The 8,270-nt window shown below is 44.2% G+C and overlaps 1 long non-coding RNA gene across 1 annotated transcript; it reads right to left on the reverse strand.

The window, feature by feature from the left end:
• Positions 1 to 6,371: 6,371 nt before the first annotated feature.
• Positions 6,372 to 6,929, reverse strand: LOC145429890 (uncharacterized). The gene is made up of 3 exons (XR_013910221.1): positions 6,791 to 6,929; positions 6,602 to 6,710; positions 6,372 to 6,516 (listed from the first exon to the last, which is right to left on the reverse strand). It is a non-coding gene; the product is annotated as an uncharacterized LOC145429890 (long non-coding RNA).
• Between the last annotated feature and the right edge of the window lie 1,341 nt (positions 6,930 to 8,270).

Raw genomic sequence — 8,270 nt, forward strand, 5'->3', positions numbered from 1 at the left:
CACAGAGGTTCAGACAGGAGGAGAGAGAGCACGGGGAAAACACAGACATAACGGGCTGGGGAAACATGAAACAACCACAAAGGGAGACGAGGGCTCATAAATACATAGAGGGCACACAGCACACAGGGGGGAGAGAGAGCACGGGGAGAACTTAGACATAAAGGGCAGGGGAAACATGGAATAAAACATAAGGAGAGACGAGGGCTCACAGATACACAGAGGGGCACACAGGGGGTAAAAGCCATGAAGGGAAAACACTTAAGGAACAACACAACAGGGCAACTCAGAAAACATGGCCTAAATAAGGAACGAAATGCAAAAATACAAGGAACTAAGAATACTGGGCCCACATGGCCCAGGACCATGACAAAAATATAACGGGACACTGGCGTAAATTCTCGACTGTCTCATACTTCTGTTTAATCAGTTTTGTTTGACGTTTAGTCAGCTGTGTAAAAACCAAGGAGGAACCCACCCGGGGGATTAATAAAGTTTTATTTTATCTAATCTTTTTTTTTTTTTTTTTGTCCCGTTTGGATCTATAGCCATCAGAATTGTTGTCTTGAGGCCAAGAAAGATGCCAAGCGGATTTATTTTACCAAGTGGATCATCATGGCCTTGCCATATTGGTCCGTTTGGTTGACCTTTATTATAATTATGAATTTATTTTATTTTCAGTTGCAAACGGGACAGACATAACTGTGGGATAGGACAGGGGGAAAGAATGAAAGAAAGAGGGGGAGAGAAAGAAAGAAAAGGGGAGAAGAGACGGTGAGAAGGGGGGAAGAGAGAAAAAAAAACAAACAACAAAAAAAACTCCTGGGTCACCTGTATGGAGAAAAAAAAGAACAGAGGAGACAGCAAACAACAAAGAGCAACATAATAATAGAAAAAAAGCACCATCACAATAAACTAGCTAGTCATAGATATCAATAGTTACTAAATAATAAACGATATTGTGCAGCACGCAAGATAGACAGCGCACAGTGTGCTTTGAGGCAGCAGCCAAGAAAGCTGTAGTCCGCGTCTGTGAATACCCATGTGTACACCTGTGTGCATACCTGTGTGGATCAGCATGCTTGCATTCCAAAGGTTTCTCCATGTAATGATCTGCTAGGGAGTGTGGGGAGCCACAGCCCTGTCCTTTATGGTATCAAGCAGGTATGGAGGAGATCAAAACTCCAGACATCCAGAGGCCCCCAGAACACAAGAGACCAAGGAAGACCCACAGAGGGGCAGCTGCGCCACTGTCCCAGTAAGAGCTAAGGAGAGTCCCAGATGAGGGCTCATTCAGCAGCCGCGGAGCAGAAGCCAGGGGGAGTTGCAGTGACGCGCCCGTGAGCTCCGCCGGCAGCCAGCTGTGCCTGAGTGACCGAGCCCCAGGCCGAGAGGCCGGGGGCACCCCACCTCCGAAATGGCCCGAGCGAGCCCCAATAAGCGGCCGCCAAGGAGTGAGCCGGTGTGTACCCGGACGCCCACCCCCAGATACAAAGAACCACCAACGCACCGACACCTGAGGGAGTCCGCCACCGGCAGGGGAAAGTGGTGGTGGGTGGAGATAGACCTCCAAACCTTGGAAGGCCCGAGATGTCCCCAGAGAGGTGGCGTCTGGTACCCAACCTGACATATAGACACAAACATACAGGCACACACAGACACAAACATCCATTCCCACCCTCATGCTCTCATGTGCACTTCACACTCAACCGACGTGGAGACAGACATAAAGAGACGCTGTATACACGATCACACTCCCCAAGCGTACTCTACAAACCGGGTCTAGGTACCCCCGCCCCTGGAGGGGGGAACCGCACCCAGACCCAGGTGGTGTTACCATTTTCCCTGTGTTGGGGAGAGGCAGACCGCCCCGAATCCGCAGCAGCAGGGAGGCCCCACACCCCAGACCGCAGTCGGACGGCCAACTCCTCCTACTAGCCCCCCCGCTCCAGCAGGCCGCAGAGAACGGGGGTGAGAGAAGACTCCAAACCTCCCTCCACCCGCTCATTGTAGTGTTGATGCATGTGTGTTCTAAGGTGCAATTAAAACCCAGGAGGGCATGGAGCTACCTGCCAGAGAGCAGCAGGTAAGCGCATAGTCCCTCCTGTTAGCCCTCAATGACTAAGTGTATTTAAAATTGAGAGGTGGGCAACGATGCCAGGGGTGAGGTGTACACCCTGATGGTAACTTGGACTCCGTGTATTGTGCCCACCCCCAAGATCCTATATGTATGTGTAATGAGGGTGTGAGTAATGTGAATGTCTAAGTTGTGGGATAAAATTGAGGCAGAGGCAGCCAGAAGGGGACCCTGGTGACATACCCCTACTCCAAGGCCCTGCATGTGTGGGTGGTTGTGGTGGAGCGGGAGGAGGGAGGCAGCTGGAGATGGGGAGGGAAGGAAGGGAGGGGCAGGTGACCCCTCCCTGGGGCCAGCTCCCCCCGCTGACCCCAGTAGGCACTCCCACATTATTTTATCTAATCTAATCTAATAACTTTAATCTCAGCCAAACCGATTTACTCACGAACAAACAAAACACTGAAAAAAGCCCAACAATAACACTTTTAGGTTGTCTAAGTCACTTATATATTACGTTTAACCCGAGCAGGGAAAGTCCGCGGTGATCTGAAAATGATGTGCCGGGAGTTGTGCCGTTCTCGGCCGCATCGAGCTCCCGGCTAGCTATCGAGCTGGTGGGTAGCAGACGCCTCCGAAAACGTCGAAGCACTCTTGCAAATATGCGCTATCTCTCACCCCAACCGGTCGCAGCAGATGGCCTGGCCTCCCTGAGCCTGGTTCTGCCGGAGGTTTCTTCCTGTTAAAAGGGAGTTTTTCCTTCCCACTGTCGCCAAAGTGCTTGCTCATAGGGGGTCATTTGATTGTTGGGTTTTTCTCTGTATCTATGAAGCGCCTTGAGGCGACTTTTGTTGTGATTTGGCGCTATATAAATAAAATTGAATTGAATTGATAAACCGAGCAGATATTTGATGTTTACACAGCTACTTTCTCGCCTGAAAATGTGTTAAAAGTTTATTTTGTGACCCAGAAAGATTAGTATGAGTAATTTTAAAACTTAGTAGCGGCCACCATTGTTGGAAACTGGAGTTTGGCTGGGCTGCGCTATGAATTCTGGGATATGGTAGGCCACGAGGGACACATCCGACCCATCCTTCAAATTCGGGGAAAAGGAGAACGCATTTGTCGGCTGCATTCGGAGGAGTCTACGAATTTGGACCGCCTTTGGCGCGTCGCTGTGACGTAATCGGTCTACAAATGCGGCCTCAGGAGGATGCAGCCCATGAATTTGGACACGACCAATGTGTGTCTGTTGTTGACCACAGGGAAGGTTGCAGATTTTTTTTTTTTTTTTTTTGCTACCCAAACATTTGGTCGCACAGGTGCAACCCAATATTTTTTTTAGTCGCACCACTGAAAAATTTGGTCGCATTTGCGACCAAATTGGTCGCACTCTAGAGCCCTGTACAGTGAAGTACAGCTGTGAAAACCGATTTGCCCTGTGCAATAATAAGAAAAGATAATTTCATCATATCAGGAACACAATGTCAAAATAACATTTAAATCCAGTCAATAAAGGTTATTTCTCCAACTATAAATGGCAATGCTATGTATGTAAAAGGTTTCATGACTGGTAGTGCTTTCTTTGCAGGTTCATATTTAGATGTGACAGTTTGATACATTCTTTGTATCGTGCTTTATTTTGTAGTGATGAATGTTGTAGGTCAGGTTTTCATGGGCTTCCTGCCACCCGCCCCCCCCAAAAAGCTTTAAAAGCCACAATTGTGGTGACTCTCTTGTTCTTGTTTACACCTTTCTCCTCTCTAAATTGCAGCTGAGAACAGTTTGAGCGATGCATCCTCAAGGTTACCCAACTGAAGCCGTTCCATTGCAGGCTGCGAATTATGGTGGACTCCCTGGTCAGCCTGGAGTGGTCCAGCACACTGCTGTGAACATCACCGCAGGACAACGAGTCATCACAGAGCCCCCCAAAGACTATATCATCTGGTCGCTCTGCTGCTTTTTCTACTCAAACCCTTTTTGCCTTGGACTTGCAGCTCTCATTAATTCCATCAAGGTGAGTATATTGTGACACATTTTACTTTGTTAGAAATCACACCCTTTATGTGCTTGCTCTATGTGATAAAAGAAGATAAAGTTATCCAAAATATGGGGAAATTGATGTGTTACAGAAGCCAGAACCTTAAAGACATTGTGGAATAAAAAAATATATAAACAAAGACAAATATATATGTTTTCAATAAATTAACATGCAATATGGTAAAAGGTTAAAATTACACAAAAGAAAGGAGTTCAGTTAAATGAAATAAGAGTATAAAAAATATGCATACACAGTTAAAAAAAAAATCAAAATAAAATTTAATAGACCATTACATGAAAAACAAAGAATATGATACCGGAAAGAGCTCAGTATGATAAAATCTTAAAATAAAGTGGAAAAACAAAAAACATTCAATAAAAAACAACAAAAGGAAATTAATATTCTGTCTTCATGAAATTAACCACCTGAATTTATTTAAGCAATAAATCAAACAATCGTCTTACCAAAAGTAGTAAAAGCAACACGGAAGATATCAGATGACATTAAAATGTCTGAGTGTAAGAGAGTGTAGTGGACAGTGCAATGAAATGGCTTTGCTGAGACAGTACAGGACAAAGTAAACTATAAACACAGAACAGCTGATTTACTGTAACTGTAAAACTATATAAGCTACCGTCTTTTGCATTTTGCATGTTTAAAAAATATCTGTGCTTGCAAATAAGAATCTTAATATTTTCTGGGACTATGAAAGGATTATGTTTAACATCTGATGTTCTGAGTCTCTCTGGAATTGAACATGTGTTGGACTCCAGTTTTTAAAGTGTATAAAATACTTTCATCCATACTTTCATCCTTCCAGGCCAGAGACAGGAAGATGGTTGGAGATATGGATGGTGCACGAAGTTATGGCTCCACTGCTCGCAATCTCAACATTGCTGCCACAATCATAGTTACCACTGCAATCCTGATTTTCATTATTACATTCAGTGTTATTACAGCTAAAGCAGCTTCCTATTACAGTCACATTAACAGGTACAATTACAATCCCAATCGCTACAACTATCAATTTTAATTACTTTATAATCATTTTATAGATTATACAGTTTCCTCCTGCTGTGATGAGGTCACATTTGTGTTTTCCTGCTTAGAATAAATTTTACAACCTTCTAGAACTTTTTAATCACATCATCTGGAGAAGACATTTGACAGAAATCTTAAATGGAAGTCTTCTCTATTTCTTTACTGATAAGTTTTATTTTCATACTTTGTTACTTGATAACAATATCCTGTCAGCAAATCATTGAGAATTAAAAAGCTTCATATTTCAATAAAGGTCCCTCTATATTACTGTTTTACATGTTTGTTTGTTTTGTCTTTTTTTCCCCAACAAGTTTTATATACCAAGAGTGGGCAAAGAGACTGTAAACATACACGGCAGACGCAGTGGCATTTTGATGCTTTTTATTAAAGCTTTGACGGTTGCTGTCCACAACACACAGAGCTGCAGCTCTCCCACTGCCCGCTCAACACTGTCACAACAACACAACCACAGGACCCAGTACAATATTTAATTCGGCGGGGCGTGATTGCGGATGCCGTGCAGGTGCGTCCACCTCCTCTGCACGGCACCGCAGGCCACGCCCCACCACATACCCCCATCGCCCGACTGAGGCCGGGGAACCATCCGGCCGAGCGTACTCCCCCCACCGCGAGCGGGAGAGGGGATCAGCGTCGGCGCCCCCGGGCCCTGGCCAAGCGACGGGGAGTTGTGAGTTCAGGTGGCCGCCCGCGAACCCAGCAGCGTCGGCGAAGCTGGTCCGGAGGCTGGCCACGTGGCAGGTGGACGCGGCGCGGTCGGTACGGTCGTGCGCCCCGGCTCGCAGGCGGCTGGGCAGATGTCCGGCAGGTACCAGCCTCTGGTGGAGGTGAGGCCGCTCTGCTCACCCCGCTAACCTCGGGCTTCGGTGGCGCGGACTCCCTTGGCCCGGGCACCACCGACTTATCCCGCGGCTGTCACCATTGAAGTGATTGGAACACCTGACTATATAAACTTTGACAATGAAAGACCATACCCTAAAAGACTGGCAGCTGTAATTGCAGATAAAAGTGGTTCTACAGTATTGACTCAGGGGGCTGAATAATTACGCACACCCCACTTTTCAGTTATTCATTTGTAAAAATTGTTTGGAATCATGTATGATTTTCGTTCCACTTCTCACGTGTACACCACTTTGTATTGGTCTTTCATGTGGAATTCCAATTAAAATTGATTTGTGTTTGTGGCTATAATGTGACAAAATGTGGAAAAGTTCAAGGGGGCCGAATACTATTGCAAGCCACTGTATATTGCATTTGTGGTTTATTTGTTTTACCATTTCAATCATACTGGAGTCAGGATCGGCTTCCAGCATGGAACAAACCACACAGTAGTCATCAGCATTACCTATAAACACACTGACATCCAACCTAACAGTTTTAAACAAAACTGAAAGTGCTATTGCAATACAAAAGCACATGACTCAACTTACTTTGATGTTCTAGCAGTTCGCAAGCAATTTCAGTGCAGTGCAGCCCAATGGCTTCTGGAGTGGACAGCACCCTAGTAACCTCTCCACTCAGAAGGTAGTGTTCGGCAAACTGTAAAATATGTTACAGTAATTACAATTGATTAACTTAATTCTAGTTAAATACATTAAATACAATTGCTTATTAAATACCTTCAACACTAAAACTCCACAACTGCTGGAGTCCATCTGCTTGTTGTGTGGCAGAGTCTCCATTTTCCAATCCACTCGCGACTCTTCCTTTCCTTTCATCTTCAGAACATTCCCAATAAAAACAAAACAAGTTTTTAAAATGTAGCCAGCATTTTGCTCTAAATAAAAAGAAAAAAAAACCCCACAAACCAAACAACCCAAAACAGATAATTAATGGATGAATACCTCCAGTTACGCATAACTTTCCTTTCATAACAACCTTCATTTCCAAGACGGTCTAACAGCAGTACAGATTGTGAGGAGATTTTGACAACCTATTTGTATTTAGTAGAATATGTGTATTACACTCACTTTAGTAAACATAACCAATTGTAAGCATTTTCAAAATAAGAATATGCTGCTATAAAGAACAGTAAAACAAAAAAGAGAAAAAACACATGAGGTGTGAACATGTACCACAAGGATCCAGTGTGCACCAGAGTTCAGTGGGCACAACCAAATGTCCTCAGCTGGAAACAGAAACATCTGTGGAATATTTTTAATTTTATAAAGGTTTAGATTTATTTACATACACTATATAACCAATATAACATCCACATTACCTTGCTGACACATTTAAACTTCCCAGAAAACAGAGAGGTTGCAACAACGCAAGACAACTGATACACGGGTTTCTGACAAATGCAAGTTTTTCTTTTTTTAAAAGATTACAAAATTGTATAAAATACTTTGTGAAATAACCGGCATACGTTCTTACTTGCCTTTTGTTTCCTAATGAGGCAGTGCAGGTATGCATCAATGACCTGTTTGGATTAAAAGAATATTTTTACAGACCACCACTAGGACCAAAAATGATTATTTGACTTACCCCATCAGAAAGCCACCCACTGTCCTCCAGTGTGCGAAAAGAAGAGTCAGACAATTTGTATGGCCCAACGACTGCCTCCACACGCCCGGTGTCTTTTGCAGCCCAAAGCCACTTCACTAAAAAACAAAATATGATAAGTTTCTTTAGTAATAACAGTTGCCATTTGAAAAATCACGGTCAAGGGCCAACGGGGAGTATCCATTTGACTAGCCAAACTGGCAACAATTGACCAACCGGTCAGAATGAGATTTTTAGCTATGCCACCTTTTTCCTGTGTGCTGGGTTTCTGGGGGGTCACTGGTACAAGCTCTTCTGGTGCTTGGACTGATTTTACCTGAGCTATTTTTGGTGCAAACTGAATGACAGAGGATCTGTTATTTTGCAGCGCTTCATGATGATGCTGAGGACTGCAAGGCCACATCTCAGAAGATGGGCTACTCTCAACAGGTTCAGTTGGAGTTGAGACTTGGACAGGGTGGCTTCTTCTATAGGGTTTAATGTGGTCAATACTGTATAGACTTTTTAAAGTATTTCCCTCAGCATTTTTCAGTCTAACACATTTTCCACTGAAGTCATCAATTGTGTAGGGACCTGAAAAATCCGGTTCAAGTC

Source organism: Astatotilapia calliptera, chromosome 7 (assembly GCF_964374335.1).
Source record: "Astatotilapia calliptera chromosome 7, fAstCal68.1, whole genome shotgun sequence".
In the NCBI taxonomy this organism is placed as follows: Eukaryota; Metazoa; Chordata; class Actinopteri; order Cichliformes; family Cichlidae; genus Astatotilapia; species Astatotilapia calliptera.